General features: G+C 35.8%; 1 protein-coding gene across 1 annotated transcript in view; it reads right to left on the minus strand.

Moving 5' to 3' along the window:
- LOC114031409 (E3 ubiquitin-protein ligase parkin-like) overlaps window positions 1-21,368 on the minus strand; it is a 1,828,862-nt gene that overhangs the window by 1,605,859 nt on the left and 201,635 nt on the right. The window lies entirely within an intron of this gene.

Here is a 21,368-nt window from a genome sequence, read left to right on the forward strand (position 1 = left end):
TACTTTTTCATATAAAACACATCGCTGTCCTCTGAGAAAAAGAGCAACTCTAACCTGAAACACAGGATTCTGTTATTCTCATGCAGAAATCTAGACATATGGGTAAATAAATATTTGGGCAACTCAGCCAAAAATATTTCATAGATGTTCATGTAACTGACACCTTAATTATCTTTCACTTTTCCCATTGCCAAAAATGATTCTGGGTCTAAAACTCTACAGGTCAATTTTGTCCTCTACTTCCATTATTGTTATCTTCATGAAAAAATCAAAAATTCCAACAATAGATTAATAGCATGTGAATCCTGGATTTAAATCAGAAACAACAACCAAAGAAAAGGTTCCTAAGCTGTCTGCTTAGATCTCAGGCCTCATAGAGTGGCACAAAATATCAATCATACCAAGGAAAATAGAAACTTTTTGAATCATTCTCCTCATTGACCATGAAACAGATGCTTACAATCACCAAGTAACATTAAACAATGCTTAAACAATTCTTGTCAGCATCTACCTGGAAAAAATCCAGGGTTTCTGTAGCAGAATTTTACAGCTAAGCCATATCCAATGGCATTTGATAAGGTCTCAAACAAAATGGTACTCATATAGAAGGCAAATTCAAAAGAAATAGACATCAAAGTCCAAGATATATTTTAAGAGTTCCTTTCTTAGAAGAGATTTGACCACAGAGTTTTTTTTAAATAAACAAATTTCTGTTATATGAATTTTATTTTCCCATTAGTTTCTGTCATAAGAACAATAGAATCTTAGATCTGTATAGATGATCCTAGAACTGAAAGCAAAGTACACTACTGGAAGAGACAATAAACTGAGAAGATAAGATTGAGCCTGTTTAAAAAAAAAAAGGGCCTAACAAGGATTTATAGCAATGATGACAAATACCAAATTTTATCAACTATATGTCAAGTTTGGAGTTAATTGTATCTATTTATCAGTCATACTACCCACTTGGGTCTGATGCCTTTATCAGGTAAGAACATATCCCCAATGAATTTATAGACTAGAGGGATAAATTAGGTGTGACTAGCCTGGGAATTTTAAGTAGGTGCAAGAGAAAGTCTGTTTGGATTGGTTGAGGGAAATGGGCATGCCCTGTAGGTCTTGTATCAAACCAGAAAGCTAGTTTGTAATTAGAGGGATTCAAGATTCTGTTAGCTTAGGTTGCATACTGTCCAACCAAGGCCTGGAGAAAGAATCACTTGGTGTCGTGGTAGGCTGGGGAACAAATAGAGAACATCTTGCCTTGGACCTCAGTCTTGGTCTTCACCCACTCCTGGCCTGAGGATACCCATGAACTTTTGAAAATCTGCGCTTTCATCAGTAGCCTAGCAGAGCCTCTGGGATAGTTAAAGCTTTGCCCCTGTCTGTTTCCAGAGCTGAGGACAGACTGGATGTAACAAGAAGCCAGATTCAAGATTCTGCAAGAAGCCTAATAGAAAAGTAACACCATAAATAAGGGGAAAATCTTTAAGACTTCCACAAAAGAACTAGCAGGAGCTATGAATTAGCCCCTTACCACATGTATAGGAATTTGAGCCCATTTTCTACTGGATTCTGTATACAGCTGTGGGAGATTGTGGCATAGGCTTTGGAAAGGGGAATGCTTTATAACAACTGTTCTAACTATACCACGTTAGTAAATATCTTTCATAAAAAAACTAATTGTCCAGTTGACCAAATGATATCATCTATTAATCAATGGGGGAAGCACACCATTAGGGAGTTTTGAGAAAGCCACCCTTATCCCTCAGGACCACCCCTAAAACCTTGAGGGGAGATATAGTAGTCATTTTCTGGAGAAATGAGCATTAGGTGGAAGGGGATTAAGTAGCTCCAGAGTTATATTATGCAAAGTTTTATAAACTGTTCACAAATCAACTACACAGTAACCAATTAAAAAATCAAAGCGAATACTCTTCCTATATGGAAGGTGCAGTTTTTGCAATGATGAAAAGTAGTCCCTGCCCTAACAGTCAATATTCTGAACATATACAAATAAGTATAGTACAATGAGATGAGGCCAAATGAGATATCAGAATAGATTATTTTAAAATTTGTTATAATTTATGTCATATATTATAAAAATTGAGAAGGCTGAGGAAGGCTTTGCAGAGCTTCTGGCTTCTCATCTGGGCCTTGAAAGAGGAGGATAACGAGAAGTATGAAGAAAAATCAAGTTGAATAAACAGAGGCAGAAGAACCCAGAATGAAATGGAAGAACTCTTTGGTTGATTCACAGAATAGATGCCAGTGAGTAAAACTAACATGTTTGAAAGGTAGGTGGAAGCCAGCATGTGAAAATTCTTATTTGTAAAGCCAGGATGTTCTTGCATTTTGTCCTGAAGACAACAGAGAATCACTGAGGATTTTTTTAAGCAGGAAAGTGATACTGTCAAAACTTTATCCTAGGAAAAATATTTTGGCAATTTTGCTAGAGACAAACAGTAGATGGAGAGAGATCGGAGCCATTTGCCTTCATTTTCCATCAGCTGCTCTACTGGGTTTTGACTCCTTGAACATCATGGTGCCCTCTGGTACCCCATCTTCCTTCACTTTCTCTTGTAGATTCTTCTCCCATTACAATTTAAGTTCCTTGAAGGCAGGAACTGACTCTCTGTCTCTTAAAATTTTCATCCCCAACAGTTAGCATTGTGCCTAGCACATAATAGATGCTTAATAAATATGAACTATCGACTAATGACCATGAGGATCAGTTCTAAGGCTATTACAGTGGTTCAGGAGAGAGGGGATGAGAGCCTGAACTAAGTCAGTGGAAATATAAGGATGAAAAGTAACGGATTTGAGAAGTATTTTGAAAGTAGAATCAACATGAATAGACAACTAAGAGTATGTGTAGGGGGAAGCAGGCATGTTGTGGAGGAAAAGGAAGAATCAAAAATGACTGAATTTTTGTGACTAGACAGCTAGGATCTTTGAAATGAGGTAGTTTCAGGTAATGGTGAGTTCTAATGTTTGATTCAACTCTGTGGCTCGGCTGAAGTAGAGTAGAAATACAGCTCATGGAAACTGTTAATATTGATAACATAGGAGACCAGAGTTTTGAAGGATCATCAATGACACCTACTATTAATGTTATCAAAGATGGGTTGCGGTGAAGAGGAAGACTGAGAACTAAGTACTAAAGTCATTGTCCTGGTAGATGACAACATTTAGCTATAGTATTATAATCAGATGGTGTGAATTTACGAGGTAGCCAAGGAAAGATCTCACTCCTTTATAACATCTACTTCATTTTTATTTTAACAAATCAGAAAGTAAAGGAATTTTTCATCTAGGTCATAAAATTTAGAAGGGCTACTTTGGAAAGTTGTTGCCAGGAATCTGAGAATTGATGGCTTTTCAAGAAACTGGTCCTAGCATGTCTAATTTGCTTCCTTCTCTTTCTTACTATAAATGTCCCTGTCAAAAGTTCAGGCATTAACAAATAATTGTTACATCAAATTCTTTTGGCAAGAAAGTGGAGGATAATACATAAACAATAAATAAATGAAATCAAATTGTCTATAATTAAAATCAGAGATCTTTTCTTTTGGTTCAGCTGCCACTTCAATAAAAGCTTTTGGTTCTTCCCTGTTCTTTATGCAAGCCGTATCTACCTTAAAAAGCACAAAACCACATTCATCATGTGATCTCTCACCACACTGTTAATTCCTAATGCTGAAAAGCCTCAAAGCTTTGATATGATTTCATTTACTGATAGCTAAACTCAAAGGCCTACTGCACTTTTGGAGTCTCAATGCATAAAATCAAAAATCTTTCCATCTCTGTCACAAGACCTGCATACAATGTCCAATAAGAGAAAAATGATGGCCCAATTCTAGAGCATTGCTTTTTCCTTCAGTTATCCATTCTTCAATATTAAATACGAGGTGTGACTAGAAAGTAATGACCTATTTTTGCACAAATGAACCAGAAACTATACATTCAAATAAGCATTGCCCTTCAAAGCAAACCCTTTTGCTGAAAACACTGTTACAACTACTTTTTTGAAATTATTTCAGAATCTCTTATTGAATATACTCACTCACATACACACACACACATATACACTCTTAATGTAATTAGTTTATTCCCAAGACATTGGAACCTTTTATTCTTTGGTGGGAGTCTTACCAAAAATACATTAGAAAGCAGGTTTTCTGATGAAAGTACTATTTATGTATCATTTACCTGATAGTAGGAGGTATAATTGCCTGAACGTTGCAAATATAAGTCATTGGATGCTGTATTGCCACAAGCTGAAGACCGCATGCATAAAGTTTCATGATTTTCAAAGGATTCTCACACTTATTACCACATTTAATGCTTAGAGCAGTTCATTTGTAAAAGGAGATAATAATAGCATGTAAGTCCCAGAGTTGTTTTAAGGATAGAATAAGATAATATTTGTTACGCACTTTGCAAACCTTAAAGTACTGTATTAATTCTAGCTATTAGTAGTAGTAGTAGTAGTCATGTACAACAGGCATTGTTATTACTCCCATTTTATGCTTGAGTACAATGAGATTCAGGAGGTGATATGGCTTGTCTAAAGTCACAGTAATAATTAAACGGCAAAACTAGGATTAGAAGTGAGTTTTCTTTTTCTCAGTCAAGAGCTATTTCCATAAGATGGTGATGCCTAATATCAGAAATGCATTTCTTTGGTAAGATACCGTGTGTAGGTGGAAAGAAAAGAATGGAAAACTGAAGGATAGTTTTGCAAGGGCAAAAAAATCAACTTTAAAATTAAAGCATATCTGCTAAAAATCTCATAATTAAGATGTTTTAATGATTCACTGACAAAGTATTGATAATATCATGCTATACAAAAATCAAATAAAAATACTGAAAGGGAAAATATAGTAGAATACTAGAAATTTTGCAAATATGATCACCTGTTTCACATATTGGTCTACTCTAAAGGTAGAAATCCTTAAAGCGATATGAATTTGACTAAGTTTTTCTGACAGCAACCCAGGAGGGATTTGACCAAAGGTAAAGTGGACTGCTTCCAGTATAGTGATAATGACTGTAAGATGCTTTCCTATTTATAAATGGTTATCCTAGGTAGTTCAGACTCAGTTCAATTTGTCAAAAATATGTTTATTATAAACCTGATATTCAGAACACTTAGATACTGGGGTACAGAAGTAAAACAAAAACAAGTTTAGATGGAATATAGAGTCTATTAGGGGAATAGAGTTATAATGTACTTAGTGCAGAAAGCTATATGCTGCAATTACTGGCAATTACACGGACAAGAACACAGTGAAATCTCAAGTTTAAGGATGCTTGTTCTCTGAAATTTTATATATATTACATAAACATAGATCCGTATTCTTTAAGTAAAATGGTTATTTATCTGCTTAATTTCAGAATTTAGAAAAGAATTTCAGTGAGGTTACCTGAAATAACAATGCACAGAACTGAAAGAGAACTTAGACATCATTTGTCCAACATCCTATTTAATGCAGGAATTGTCTCCACAAAACCCTTGACAAATTGACATCCATTCTCAGCTCAAATACCTGCAGTGACAGTGAGATCACTGTTTTGCAAAACAGTCCATTCCGTATGGGTATAGCTCAAACTGTGGGAAAGTTCCTTCCTTAATTGAACTCAAATTCCTTAATTGAAATCTCTCACTGAAATTTCCACTGATATCCTTCGGTGTATGGATATAAATGCAATTAAGAGTGCTAAAATATAAATATGAGGAGTTTAGAGAATTAGTGGGAGGGCAATTGTAAAGAGGGAGGATTTAGTTCCACCTCTCCTTCCATACTCATCTGATGAGCGGATGGGATGTAATTTCAGATGATTGAATTGTTGATGTGTTAATGGAGAGAGTAAAGCAAGTAGGACCAGGAATACTATTGAATACAATGACCACAATAGTCTACTGCAGCAACAACAATGTAAGGCAGGTGAATTCTGAATTCTACTGTGATGACCAATCTTGTAATAGGACAACAGAAGATAAAACATACTTTAATCCTCTCTGTAGAGAGGTAGGGAAAATAACTGTAAGAGTTTACATACATTGACAGATGCGGTTACTAAGTTGATTGCTTTTGCTTGACTGTTTTTGTTTGTTGCAAGGTGTTGTTCAATGTATTGTGGAGTGATATGGGGTAATCAAGAAATTACTACAGTGTAAAATCAGAAATGAAATTAAAAGTTGGAAAAATGGAAAGATGATAAGCATTATTCTGCAGTCTGATTAGCTGTGAATATTTGGTTCACGACTCCTGTTACAACAATGAAAAAAATGCAATTCTGAACTGAAAAAAAATATTCCATGAAGTAGAAATTCTCCGATTAGCTGTCCTTTGATTAGAAGACCATATTTTTATTATTGAAACCTAAAATTATAATGGCTTTTTAAAAATTAGAGTATCCTAATGTCAGTTCACAAGGAACTTATGATCAGCCATAAGTCCCAGATGTTTTTACATAGAAACCATTACTGTTGCTTCAGGCTCCCCATTCTGTCCTTGTGAAATAGTTTTGGTTCGGTTTTTTTTTTGACCAAAATTCAAGAATTTACATTTATCCATGTTAAGTTTCATCTTGTTACATTGGTACTGTATTCTAGCCTATTAAGACAGTTTCCTGTCTTTATTCTGTTATCATTTATGTCGGCAATTCTTCCCAGTTTTGGAAAATGACAAGCAAATCTGTTTTTCATCTAAGTGACCGATAAAAATGCTAGAAATGTGTCAGGCGCTGTGCTAAGTGCTTTACAAATATTACGTCATTTGATCCTCACTACGACCTTATGAAGTAGGTGCTATTATTATCCCCATTTTACCGCTGAGAAAACTGAGGCAAGGAGCGGTTAAGCAGTTTGCCCAGGACCGCAGAGCTAGTAAGTGTCTGAGGCAACTCCTGTCTTTCTGATTCCAGACCCAGGGCCCTGTCCAGCTGCCCAGGACATCATCAAAGCATCGCACAGTTGGGTCACGGACTCACGGTCATACATTTTGAGCTGGAAGCGACTTCAGTGGCCATCACGTCCAACCATATCATTTTAGTGATACAGAAGCTGGGTTACAGGGAGGTTAAGTAACTTGTTCATAGTGATACAAGTAGTAAGCAACAGGAAGTAACAGTAAGCAACAGAAACAGGATTTGAACCCAGATTCTCTGAAAGGGGCAGCTAGGTGGCACAGTGGATAGAGTGTTGGATCTAGGGTCAGGAAGACTCATCTTCATGAGTCCAAATCTAGCCTCAGACACTTCCTGGCTGTGTGACCCTGGGCAAGTCACTTCACCCTGTTTGCCTCAGTATTCTCATCCATAAAATGAGCTGGAGAAGGAAATGGCAAATCACTCCAGTATCTTTGCCAAGAAAACCCCAAATAGGTCAGGAAGATTGGACAAGATGAACCGACTGAGGAACATCCAGCCTTTGACTATAAAACTAGAGTTCTTTCCAGTGTGCCACATTCACCCCGCCTAAAACAATATCACACACACACACACATATACACGCATGTACACACACACACACACACACAGACATGCATCATGAAAACACATAGGCCAGGGACCCAAACAATTCTAAAGGAATAAAAGGAATAGTATAAGCAGGTTTACAAAGAGCATTTTGAAGTGGGCAGCAGGTAGGGAGGGTGTGTAGTGGGTGTGATTTAATTGGCAACAGCATTTGTCATGATTATAGAGCAGAACGAGCTTGTCTGAAATCCCGGACAGTTTGTGACAACTGAAGCAAAGCAGGTATTAAAACTTCAGCTCTTGTAGTGTCATCCATTGTTTACTTGCCCAGCCCTATAATTAGTCATCTTATACTATACTTTGTTGTCTTGCTTTCGACGTGGCCACAAAACATTTTGTCCTTTGCTGGCTAAAATTATTTAAAGTCCTGGCTTATCCCTTTGCTAGTCTCCATATACTCTATGTAGACATGTCTAAGGGTATACTTTTTGATCTTATAATCTATTAATAAGAGAGATTTCTCTATTAACTTGAAAAGGACAAACTCATATTTGAGCTTTAAATTATGTAGTTCAGGAATCCACAACACACCATCCCCTTAAGAGATTTTTTAAATACTGTATTAGCCATGTCATTCCCCCTAGTTATCTTGTCATCTTAAAATTCTGCATCTGTCTCATAAAATGGTCTAGTTTTCATACTCTCAAAAACCTAAGCTCAAAAAGTTAATAATTTAATTTTAATAGCAAAATACTATATTTTTGTATTTCTTTAAAATCATGTTCATGCACTGATATCTTTTATTACTTTGATGTTTTCTTTCTGCTGCCTTTCATTTTATAAATTCTTAGATACTTCTTATACTTTTGAGTATAAAATTAGGATGATTATGATGACAAATTGACATCTGCTTAGTACACTGAGGTTTTATATACATTATTGAATTTGATCCTCATAACAAAAAACATTCATTTACATATCCTCATGGTACCTAAGACATCACAACACACCCAGACTTTCAGTACACATGTTGCTATGTCAAATGAGATAACATTTGCAAAAAGTGCTTAGCACAGTGCCTGGCACATAGCAAGCACTTAATAAATGCATATTCACTTCCCCTGCTTACTACATAATAGGCTAACAGGCTAACGATTGAGTTGCTAACTTATAAGACTCTTAGTAATGATTCTATATGAATGGGGTATGTTTTGAGCAAAATTGAAATGCCACCCAAAGGATAGGCCTGGTTGAGATTATGAAGTAGGAAATCTTTGGACAGTATGTGCCTAGAAGTCAGCATGGTGGTAGCATGAACCCATCAGGTAGGAATCAGAAAGAAGAAATAAAGGTAGGAGGTCATCCTACTTGAAATTTTGCTAAAGGTCTGGTAGCGTTAAACATTCCCTCTATGCCCCAGAGTCAGGCTCTTGAAAATCATGCATTTGGTATGTTTATTACTCTTTATCATAAACAAAAGTGAGATGCTAAATTTACCTCATGGTGGGCTGCTTTGGCATCAACCACAATGCCCTACCAAAGCCTCGACTGTAAGGTTTAGTAAGAAGAATTAAATACATTAACTCTTATTTATAACTTTTTAAAAGTGAAAGTTAGGGAAAATGAAAGGAAAAGTTATAAAGAATAAAACTAATAGGACAATAAAAGAATGTATTTTTAATGTCTCTCTGTTCTACTCAAGATTTTATGTATTCAAAGCTCCTATTTGATATTTTACCAGTGAAAACAATTTTGCTGAGAAAAACAAATTGCATTTCTGCCTAAAAATTGTGATGTAAGAAAATAGGAGGAATATTGTCATTATTTTGTAGTAGTAGTAGGAGTAGGAGTACCAGTAGGAGTATTAGTAGTATCAGTAGTAGTAACAGTTAAATAATACTTTAAGGTTTGTAAATCACTTCACAAATATTATCTCATTTGATCTTTACAATAATCTAGAAGATAAGTGCTATTATCATCTCCACTGTTTTACAGAAGAAACTGAGGTAGACAAAGGTTAAATGATTTGTTCAGGGTCACACAGCTAGTAAGTATCTGAATCCTTATTTGAACTCACATTTTCCTGACTCCAGGTCAATGTTCTATATACCATTTCACCTAATACAAGTTATATTGAGAGTATATAGATTTGAGGAAGTATGATACCTCTTTATACAAAATCTTATATAAAGTTAGATATCTAAATAAAACGGGAGTCAAAGTATTCTTTTTTATTTTTTTTATTTTTGGTCCATCAGGTTACAAGACTGGGGTTTCAAACACACAGAAAAGAGGGTTAACTATACACATATAAATAACTATATAACCCTATATGATATAAAATTGCATGTGCATATATGTGTTACATGTGCACATATATGCATGATACACATTTATGTGTGTGTATATATATATATATATACACACACACACACACACACACACACACACATATACATCCTCACAAGGATCCTCAGATACTCCCTAGATGACTTAGTGAAAGGAAAAACTTTTCCAAAACTAAACCTAAGCAAATAGAGACTATTAATGTATTAATGACATTCTTGGGCTGGAAAGACAATTCAATGAAATCTGAATGTGACCATTTTAAGTACATTCCATTTCCACTAATAATGTGATGTCCCATTTCAGTGAACAGGAGCAAAATGTCTGGCTAATTGAAATATAGTAGGTTGTAAGTGTCAAATAGTAATAACTACCCAGGCACTGATTAGGGAAACATTACTTTTCCCTTGATACTATTTTTTTTTCCTCTAGCATGTCAATGTTTGCATTATTCATACGTTTTTGTCAGCGTTTATTGCATTGGGTTAATGATATGACATTTTCCATTCTTGTTTCTATCAGGCGGCTTGTTATTAGATTACTGCTCAGTGCTTCATGTGTCATAATATGATAAATGCCAAACATATGCCAATCAAAACCTCCAATTGATAGCATTTGCTGAAATTTTCCATATGCTGAAGTTCAATCAGACAGTTTTTTGGTTTGATGGTTTTTGCCTATTATGTTTTTGACATACACTATTAGGTGAAAATTTTGCACCCAAACAATAGGGGAAAACAGAAATAAAAAGAAATTAAATGATGCCTTCTCTGATTTACTCCAAATATAGAAGGAGTAAAGAAGTATTTAAATGACAATTCTCCATAGTGAGTGTGATATGGGGTCACTTTCCTACTAAAACAGGCACATTTTCTTTAAAAATATAATTAGCACTGTGACCTTCAAATTGCAAAGTATATTAGTTTTTTTTAAAGCACTTAACTGTTATTTCATTGGTTTCTCCTTTTTAACAACCTCACAAGTTAGGTAAAATAGGTAATATTATCATATCTGTTTGATGTTGAATCCAGGTTCCAGAGAAGTGTCATATCTAGGACACACAGCTAATTAGTGACAAAGCCAGCAACAAAATTATCAAGTTCTTTGTTCCATGTTCTTTCTACAATCACGCTCTGCTGCCATGCCATTATGGCACCACGATGCTGAAAATTTTTCAGATATTGTTGTTCACCATGCTTCATAACTATATAACATACCAATACAAATAGCTATAATATACAAGAGTATATAATATGCGCATTAGAGGGTTCCAAAACAAAAGGCCACAGGAGGTGAGATTGTATCTTACTTTAGGTCCCTGCCAATCTGCCTGGGGAGAATATTCTATCTTGACATCAAATATAAAAAATTAAACCTAAACATTAGCCCATAAACAAGAATCACCATAGCTAAGCATATAATCCCATTTATACCTCTAGACACCACTGACATTCAAGTAATGTTCCATTTCTTTTGTAGATTTTCATTAGGTGGATTTCACCAGTACCTATGGGATGAGATAATTATAAATGTCAATTACCCTTGGAAGAAATAGAAAGTTCTCCCTGTGTGGTATTAAGGTGTTTTCAAAGCTACTTGAGGCTCAGTTACAACATGAATCAGGCCAATAACTGTATCTCCAAATTCTAAAAAATCCAAAAAAAAAATAGTGATATTTCCAAGAAGAGGTAATCTTATCTCAAATGAAATTTTAAAATTTGGTATTCAAAATTGGCAATTTGATTCAATATCTCACTCCTCTAGTTTGTTACCAATGAGTCAAAAAAATGTAATGGCTCTTCTTAGGTCCATTTCATTGTATACTGTTCTCCTCCCAGACTCGGTGATTCAGCCAATCAGCTTTTCTCTCTGTTCCTCCTACAGGGTCCCCATCTCCCATTTTTGTTCCTTTTCACTGGCTATTCCTCATGGCTAGTATATACTCCCTTCTCAATACTGCCTCACAGAATCCTTCTCCTTCAACAAGCAGCTCAAATACTTTCCATATGACTCTTTTCCTGAACCCCTAGATGCCAGTGCCCTCTCTCCCATCTTACCTTGTATTTCTCTACTTTTTTTATTTATTAGGTATATAATCATATATGTATCTCCTCACATTAGAATGTAATCTGCTTAACAGTGGCAATTTTTAATTCTTTGTATTTTTATCACCTGTGTCTAGCTTTGTGTCTGGCACACAGGAGGTATTTAATAAATGTTTGTTGATTACTTGATTGATTTAGGAAAAAAGATGAACTTTGAGGTCCTTTAGTTTAAGATTAAAAGACTCTGAGTCAATTTTCCTTCGTGGTGATATTATAATAAAGAACTAAATCCTTTAGGAAACACAACAGAGAACTTAATTATATCGCTGTTTATTATTTCTAAGGGATAAAATTATTCTAATAGTAATATCCCAGAGAAAAGCTCTAAAAGAAATAATGGGATATCTAATGTAGCCTTCATTTTCTTATGTAAACCTCACCTCAACGGGTCAATTAATGGGATTCTCTCTTCATTGTGAACAGGAACTATTTTTTGCCTCTTTTTATATCCCTAGTACTTAGCACAGTGCCTGGCACATAATAGGTTATGAATAAATTTTTAATGATTGATTGATGTGTGCTTGTGCAACTGGCATTTGGTAGGAAGGGATTCAAGCCCTGGATATAAAGCTTGGAACTCTCCTTTTCCAATTAAGAAATAGTGATTAGGAGTGTAATTTGAACCTAAAGGTTACTTCTTCTAGACTAATAACATTTAAGGGAGCAGATATAATTCTAAGCCAGTGGTCCTTCTCTCCAAAAATAGCAGAGTGGCTAATCTCTGTTCCCAACCCTCATCTTCCCCTCTTTGTTGGGACCAGAATCTCTCTTGGAGGAGGATGAGGAGAGGAGAGGCTAGAGATATCTATTCTTGCCTTCCCGATATCCACATCTAGGTAGATCCATGTGGACATAGATAACCTATAAAGGAAAAGCCAAAACATTACCCACATAACACCACCCTCAACATACTAATAAAATAGAATGAAAAGCAATGAATTCTACAAACGAAAGATACAGAGTGACTGGATGTGCATAACCACGATGGAGGAGAAGATGTGAGAACCACACAGAATGATATTTTTGTCAAGAATTAATAATGCATGCTAGTGGTCAACATCAAAGTAAATGTCAATTACTTTCATAGTAAGTTCATTTCCCAATAGGAGGAAACTAACATTCAGACAGAACTAGGGAGTTGGCTAACACCTAGAGTCAATCTGGTTTGGGCCCAGAACATTTCTGAGCACAAAAAATTCAATGAAGACCTGATGACTGTTTTATTACTGTTCTCTGCCACCCCTAGTACCCAATTTGGATAGGCAGAAAGATGTAGGAAAGGCACTCCAGGGAGATGGGGACAATGGGGGACAATATGAATAAAAACATGAATGAGCAAGATGTTTGGAGAATAGTGACTTTCCCCTGCTAGGCTAAAGGAAAGAGTTCATATTGGAAAGTAGTAAGAGTTAAAAGTTTGGGGATGGATAATAGAGAGCCGTCATTCAAGTAAATTCAATTCAATCATTAATTAAACCTCTACTAGCATGACAGGCAGAGTACTGTAATGGATAAAGAGCCACTCAAAACAAGGAAGACCTGAATTCAAATCCTGCCTCTGATATGGACGGGTTGTATAACCCCTGGAAAAGTCACTTCAACCTTAAATGCTCTGGGTAACTCTCTAACACTACAATTTGCAGAAAAGGTATGGGCCTGCATTGCTAGAGGGAGTTTCCTCACTCAGGAATTTCCTTTATCAATGAAATCACAAGCCCTATCCCTATGCTCACTGTATCTGATGGCAAGAGAGGTGCAAAAGTTCTATCAGTCTCTCATAGAATTTACCACCCCCATAGATTAATAAGTATAATACAAATAAGATATTATAAGTAAATGTCAGATGTGAACAAATTGCTATACAAAGATTCCAGAGGGGAAAAGCCTTTATAGACAATTAGGATCAAAGATAACTTTAGTTTGGACTATTTCTTTGGATAATGGGGAACCACTGAAGGTTTCTGATTCCAACAGAATCATGATGTAAAGTCACATTCAATTGGAAGACACATATGGCATTCAGGCTGGATTCTTCAGTGGAAGAGAGTAGAGGTAAGTATAAGCACCAGAAATCAATTGTCATAATTTAGATGTCAAGTGATCAGGTTCTCAACTGAGATGGTGGCAAGAGGAATAAATAAGAACATATGAAGAGATATAAAGGAACTCTCTCAAAGATTCAAATGCATCCATGATCTCATTTAACTGCATGACCCTTCCAACAATGTAGATCTTCACAGCCTATCCATGCCTACCCAGGTCCTCCTAGACAATTCTCCACATGTCAAAGACCTTCATTATTTTTTCCTGACATTTCAAGGATGCCAATAGAATTTGTGAACTGCCTACTTGTCTTCCATTGCCCTTATTTCACGGTTAATCAGCCCATCTTTTTTCCTATATTTCACTAATAAATTCCTTTTCTCCTGTTCTTAGCAAGCCCTGATGACTGGATATAAGGATGAATAAGCAGAAGCATCAAGTTAGGACTGACTCCCAGGTTTCAAAGTTTGGATGACTAGAAGACAGAAAGGAACAGGCAAGTCATAGGAATCCTCCTGAGCTAGAAATAATGGAAGAGGGTTATGATATGAAAATATATTAAGTATTAATTAAAGCATAAACTGATAAATGCAAAACACCAGGCTGAGTGACGCCATTCATTGGAAAAGTTATGTTGTTGTTGGGTAATTTTTTCAGTCATGTCCAACACTTTGTGACCTCATTTGGGGTTTTCCTGGCAAAGATTCTAGAATGGTTGTCCATATCCTTCTCCAGCTCATACAGGTAAACAGAGTTAAGAGACTTGCCCAGAGTTACACATTTAGTAAGTGTTTGAGGGCAGATTTAAAGTTAGGAAGATAAGTCTTCCGGATTGCAGGCCTGGTACACTATCCACTATGCCACCTAGCTGTCCTACTGGAAAGGTATATTTATTTATAAATTAATAAATTGGAATCTTAGTTGAAAAGTCAAAGCTTTATAATTTTGCTTATTGTGAATTGATATATCAGAGACTGATAAACTCTAGACGAATTCATAAAACTAAGTTCTTAAGCTTTCAAATCTGATCAGAAGTAATTCAATTAGGAATCTACAGGGGTCAGAGGCCCAGCCTGACCAGCCTGGACACCTCCTTTTTCAGAAATAATATTACTGTACCTTTCCATGCAACAGGCATTAAATGCTTAAAAATAAATGAATAAATGGATAAATGAATGAATAAATACACAAATAAATGAACGAATGAACGAATGGATTTCATCAATTTGCCCTGGTCTTCCAATAGTTAGAGCTAGCAAAACTACATTTTGTCTTGCTCAGATAACTACTAATATGCTTAGTTTAGGGAAATAACTATGATCATCATGATTTCATTTACTTCCCTGGTGACTTGGGATAAAATAAACTGGACCAACCTCAGAGGGAGAATGTGAAGTTAACATGATTACTATTTGAAATGTTATCAAACCTTTATTTCTATTTATTTGTATTTCATTACCAATTAATATACTGTCAGAAAGGAACAGATACACTTATCAACCACATTAGCAGGATGTTTCTCTTACTACAATCATTAGTGCAGACATTATAATTAGGTTCCAAACTCAATGTTTCATTATGATGAATGGAATGCTTTACTTAAAGCTGTTTCAGGTAAAAAGCAAAAGATAATTAAAGGAAAATATAGCATATGATTTCTTAACAAGAAATAATACATATGGCATTTAGGTAGAAAATATTTTATTACCCAGAACAGTGTTCTCCAAAAAGTGGGGGATGAAGTCCCCTGCAGGACCATGGAATGTCCCCAGAGGGTGTGTGTTTAATCCACACTCCCTATAACAGCTACTCATGGGGCTTGTCTGCTACACCAAACCTACCTATCACCCATTACTGCTCAATATTCAACTGTCCCATTCCATCTACTCACCCACTATTCAAGTTCTCAACCTTCCTGTTTCTCCTTCAGAGAATCACCTCTTCTGGGAAGGCATTAACTAATCCTGACCTGGGTACTCATAGTAGCAGTTGTACAAGTGCCAATGGTATTTTCTATCCTTCTCCTCCACGTATACCTATCAGCTGCTCAACAGGTCATCCTGCAAGATAAATAAGCTCTACTCCAGGGCTGTACCTGGTAAACCCACCTCTAACCCTTTTTCATTTGGGGTAGGAGAGCATTACTGCACAGGCTGAACAGGCAAGTCATGATTTGCCCTGCCGATCTCATTACATTATCTTTCCACTGAAACCCACTCTATTTCCACTCTTAATGTCTGTTGAGAGCATTCCCTTCCTTTTATTCACTCAGTTTCATAACTTCAGTATCATTCTGGATCTTCAATTTCTCTCACACCTCACATCCAAATAATTGCCATTTCTTGCCATTTCTATTCTACCACACCTCTCAATCTATTTCCTTCTTTCTGGTCATATAACCATCAACCTAATTCAGGTTCTCACTAATTCTCACATGGACCGTTTCAGTTACCTCATAATTGGTTTTCCTGCCTCAAGTCTTTCTCCACATACATACCAAAATAATATTCTTAAACATCAGGTCCAATCATGTCACTGTCACCACCCCTCTCCTGAATAAAATCCTGAGGCTCCTTATTACCAATAGGATAAGATATAAGCTTCTCTGTTTGACATTTAAAGCTCTTCACAGCCTACTTCTTCTTCCTCCAAAATCACACTTAAAATATCAAAGCATGAATAGGAAATTAAGGTATGATTCCATAGTCATACCATAATGTATGATGCCATATTCACAGAGAGAATTCAGAGCACATTTATATTGGAAACTTTCTGCTGAGTTGAAATTAGAGATAATTAACTTTTGTTTGTTTATGAATGATGATAAATATCTACATAATATAAATATCTACATAAAGATATCTATAATACCTATGCTATATCCATTGACTACTATGATCTATTATTTCTTTGCTCTATTGTGTAACTTTCAATTCAAAAAATAACTAAAATAGAGAAATTCAACTGCTTACTTAGACACAATGATAAATCTTAAGGGAATAATTACTAACAAACAACTAACTATTTATAAATTCTCCCTGTGCTCCTGGTCACAGAGCACAGGGATTTTTTAAAACTAATTAAACATTTGTTACTGCTCAGGCATTCAGTTGTGTCCAATTCTTCATGATCCCATATGGGGGTTTTCTTGGCAAAAATACTGCAGTGGTTAGCCATTTCCTTCTGCAGCTCATTTTACAGATGAAGAAACTGATTAAGTGACTTGCCCAGGGTCACATAGCTAGTGAGTGTCTGAGGCTAGATGTGAACTTAGGTCTTCCCTGACTCTAGTCTCACCTCTCTATCTACTGAGCCACCTAACTGCCTTCATATGGGTGGATAATAAAGCCAATTAATTGAATAATGAATAATGCTTCACTAATAATGAAGCACAGCCAATCTCTAATCTAAAGATCAATTTTTTAAAATAATAAAACTGTAAAACTTTAATTATTATTTCAACTTTAATCCATTTTAATTTCTACTTTGTTTTATAATGTACAAAATATTATTTTTATAATGTATATGCTTTATTATATATATAATATATATTCCTCTAAATAAAATTTACATAAAATGGGGAAGAGTGTTCACAATTTTACTTATAGGAGTTTGGAACTAAAAAAAAGTCTGGAGACCACTGAATAGGTTCTTTGGCAATTAATTCTAGCCAGCATCTGGTACTGATAATACAGTTAACATTGATAAGGCACTATAAATTTTCCAAAGCATTTTAGTTGTTAATTTTGATCTTCATAAAAACCCTGTGGGTCAAGGGCTATTATTGTCTCCATAAATGTAAGAGGCAGATTTTGAACTCAGGCCTTCCTCACCACAAGTAGCTCTCTAACCACTGTACCACCTATCTGTCTCAGTGACCTGATGAACTGGAAAAGGCAGCACCTGGACCACACAACTTCTGACTTCATAATATCACTAATGCTTATTAAATCACAGATTGTTGAGCCCTGTAAAATTACTTAGAAATCACAAAGTCTAATCCTTTCATTTTATAGAGGAAAAATATACATCCAGAATAGCTGTGATGTGTAGGATCACATAGCTAATTAGGCAACTGGTTAGTGGCCCACAACCAGGTCTCTTGACTCTTAGCATGGTGGTCTTTCTACTATTATAATTTAAGCATATTACTACTGTGAAAATCAAAATGATGACCAAGAATGAAAACGCCTTCACCTAATCTTATTTCAGCCCTCCTATGGTAGTTATTATTTACTATTAGGACATCATGACATTAAAAAAAACCAATTATTATGTGTATGTATGTGCACACACACATACACACACGTATATTTTTTTCCTCCCGTCAAGGTAGCAAGTGTTTTCCAGAGGAGTGATCCTGTAATTGTACACAATTATAAATTCCCTAATGGAGCACCTCTTCAGTCCTTGGGGACAAAAGAATAACTCCTAGGGGCCCATCATAATTGCATGGTGCCTGCCTTAGACCTTGACTGTCCCAATGATATATATTCTTTTGCAAAGCACAGTATGGAGATTAGCAGCAGTTGAGAAGGGTCTTCTCAATAAGCCACAAATAATTCTCCTATAACTTTTCTAATAGTAATTTTTTTTCTAGTTCCTAGAAGTAACAATTAAAGGACAGTTTCCCCTGTTACTGTGGTCTCACTCCTTGCTCAAAAGTGAAAGCCTTTCAATTTATTCTGGTAAGATGCTTTTATAGTTAAAAGTAGAAGTGAGGGCTACAGCTATGTTGAAAATTGGGTCCTGGGTCACCAAAGTTATGTGTGAACTCATACAGCTTAAGAACTACAGGTCTAACTGGAAGGAATGAAGAAGGGAAGGGTAAAGGGAGAAGGTGCACTGAGATTTAGGGATATCCTGTGACTACGACTTTTCAGTTACTAACCAAGGTATGTTTAGAGGATAGTTCAAAACCATCACTGGGAGCTAGCACTTTGGCTACAGCTCAAGTCCTCGCTGAAAACACTAACGTAAGTCAATCACTTATAAACAAATCAGTGCTGACCCTAGTGGATCTTACTTGGATTGGATGCACATTGGTCTTATGAGGCTAGAATGGAAAAAATGGTTCAGCAAACCACCATAGCCAAAGCTTGAGTTTTGCCCATTCCTACTTTTAAAGAAATATATTCAATAAAATTTTGAAATCTCTACCTTCTCACTTGCTTACAAAGGAATGTTTAGTAGGTATTTTTCATTTTCAGCTATTTTATTTAAGTTAATGATGAAATCTGTAACTGTGATGAAGCCTAATACCAAAACGTTTTAAGTGATTTCTACAGGTATCTACAGGTTTCCAACTCAATTTTATCTCACTGCTTATTTAAAGTAGGGTGCTATTTAATGATGGACTTTTTCTACTCCCTTAGTGATTTGAGGATATATATATATATGTATATGTATATATGCATATAACTATATATATATATATTTATGTTCTAAGTATTGGCACTGAATTATAGAACTGTATAGGATATTTCTAGGTATGCACACAAACCAAGCACATACACAAATCACAAAGACTGGATAACTACAGCAGCAATCTACTCCAAACAAATCTTATATGTACATATTTGTCTGCATGTTGTCTCCATCATTAGAATGTAAGTTTCCTGAATACAGTGACTGTGAACCTATCTTCATATCCTCAGGGCTTAGCACAGTGCTTGGCACACAGTAAGCCCTTAATAAGAGCTGTTAACTGACTGTCAACTTCCAAATGAAACAAGAATTGCCCGTTTACCATATGCCTGAAACGGATGTATTTATAAATAATGACTTTTGTCCAGTTAGATAACAGAGAAAGATATACGGTATTAAACAACAATATATGGTATTATTCATTTTTAAAATGTTTAAATCTCTGTGCTGTATATTTCCCATCTTATTTACATGAATAGGGTTAATATTCACACTAACTAGTAGGTAATCTATTTATTCAGCAAATATTTATTGACAATTTATTGTACACATGACAATGTGCTGGGTTTTATAGCTACCAAGGAGCAGAAGATATAATATCTGCCGTAATGAGCTTGTAATTTACATGGAGTGATAATAAATTGTACACAAATAATTATAATACAATTAAGTAAATAATTCGCTATGTGAGTAGTACAGATTATGTGAATCACAGGAGTTCAGAGGAGGCAAAGATAACTTCCAGTTCAAGTGATCAGGGAAGGTTTCGTTGAGAGGCTGAGATTTAAAGGATGGGGAGGATTTGCATGGGCATCTTGGCTAGTAAACAGAGAAAAGTACAATTATGACAAACAGAAAGGTATGTCTGGAGGATAGTGAATGGGTCAGTTTGGCTAGATTTGTCTGTGTAAGGGAAAAGTGGGAGGTTAAGGTGGAGATCTAGGTTAGAGCCAGACTCTGAATATGAGTAAATATCAGGCTTAGGAATTTGGATTTTTTTAGACAATAAGTATCTACTGAAGATTTTTGAACAAGGGTCTGAAAAGATAAAAGAAGTGTTTTATAAAGAGTAATTTCACATTAGTGAATGGTAGAGAGGCATGGGAACAAGTAAGGATGCTATAGTGGTCCTAGCTGGAGGTGATAAAAGCCTGAACTAGGCTATTATCAGTAGGAAGGGAGAAGAAGAAACAGGAGAAAAAGAGTGAAAGAAGAATTAGAGATCTGATTGGAGCAAAGAAGAATGAGGAATCAATGATGACTCTAATGAGCATAGTAATAAGGAAAGCTGAGCATCACAGAACTGACGTTTTCAAATCGTGGTGCTGGGGAAGACTTCTGAGAGTTTCTTGGACAGGAAGACAATCAAATCAGTCAATACACAAAGAAATTAAGTATGAATTCTCATTGGAAGGACAAATACTGAAGCTGAAGCTCAAATACTTTGGCCACATAAGGAGAAGAAAGGACTCAATGAAAAAGACTAATGTTGGAAAAGACAAAAGGAGAAGGGGATGGCAGAGGGTGAGATGGATAGAGAGCATCATGGAAGGAATGAACACGAGCTTGGACAGACTTTGGGAGGCAGTGAAGGACAGAAGGGCTTGGAGTACTGTGGTCCATGGGGTCACGAAGAATTGGACAAGACTGAACAACTGAGCAATAATAACAACTGGAAGAATGGTGAAGCCACTAATATTAAGGGGGTACTTGGGAAGGAAGATGAAGAGTTTCTTTTTAGGTGTGATGAATTTGAAGTGACTATAAGACACTTGAATGGAAATAAGTGAAAGGTTGATAGAAGTGTGTCACCAGCAAATCAGGACCAAACACTACAAAAACGCAGAAGGACAGAAATGAAGAGGCAAAATGGAGCTTTGCAATCTAATGATCTGGTCTGTTTTCAGGTAGGGGGGAGTGTGTGTGTGTGTGTGTGTGTGTGTGTGTGTGTGTGTGTGTGTGTGT

Source organism: Vombatus ursinus, unplaced genomic scaffold (genome assembly GCF_900497805.2).
Source record: "Vombatus ursinus unplaced genomic scaffold, bare-nosed wombat genome assembly UNPS02015175.1, whole genome shotgun sequence".
Lineage (NCBI taxonomy): Eukaryota > Metazoa > Chordata > Mammalia > Diprotodontia > Vombatidae > Vombatus > Vombatus ursinus.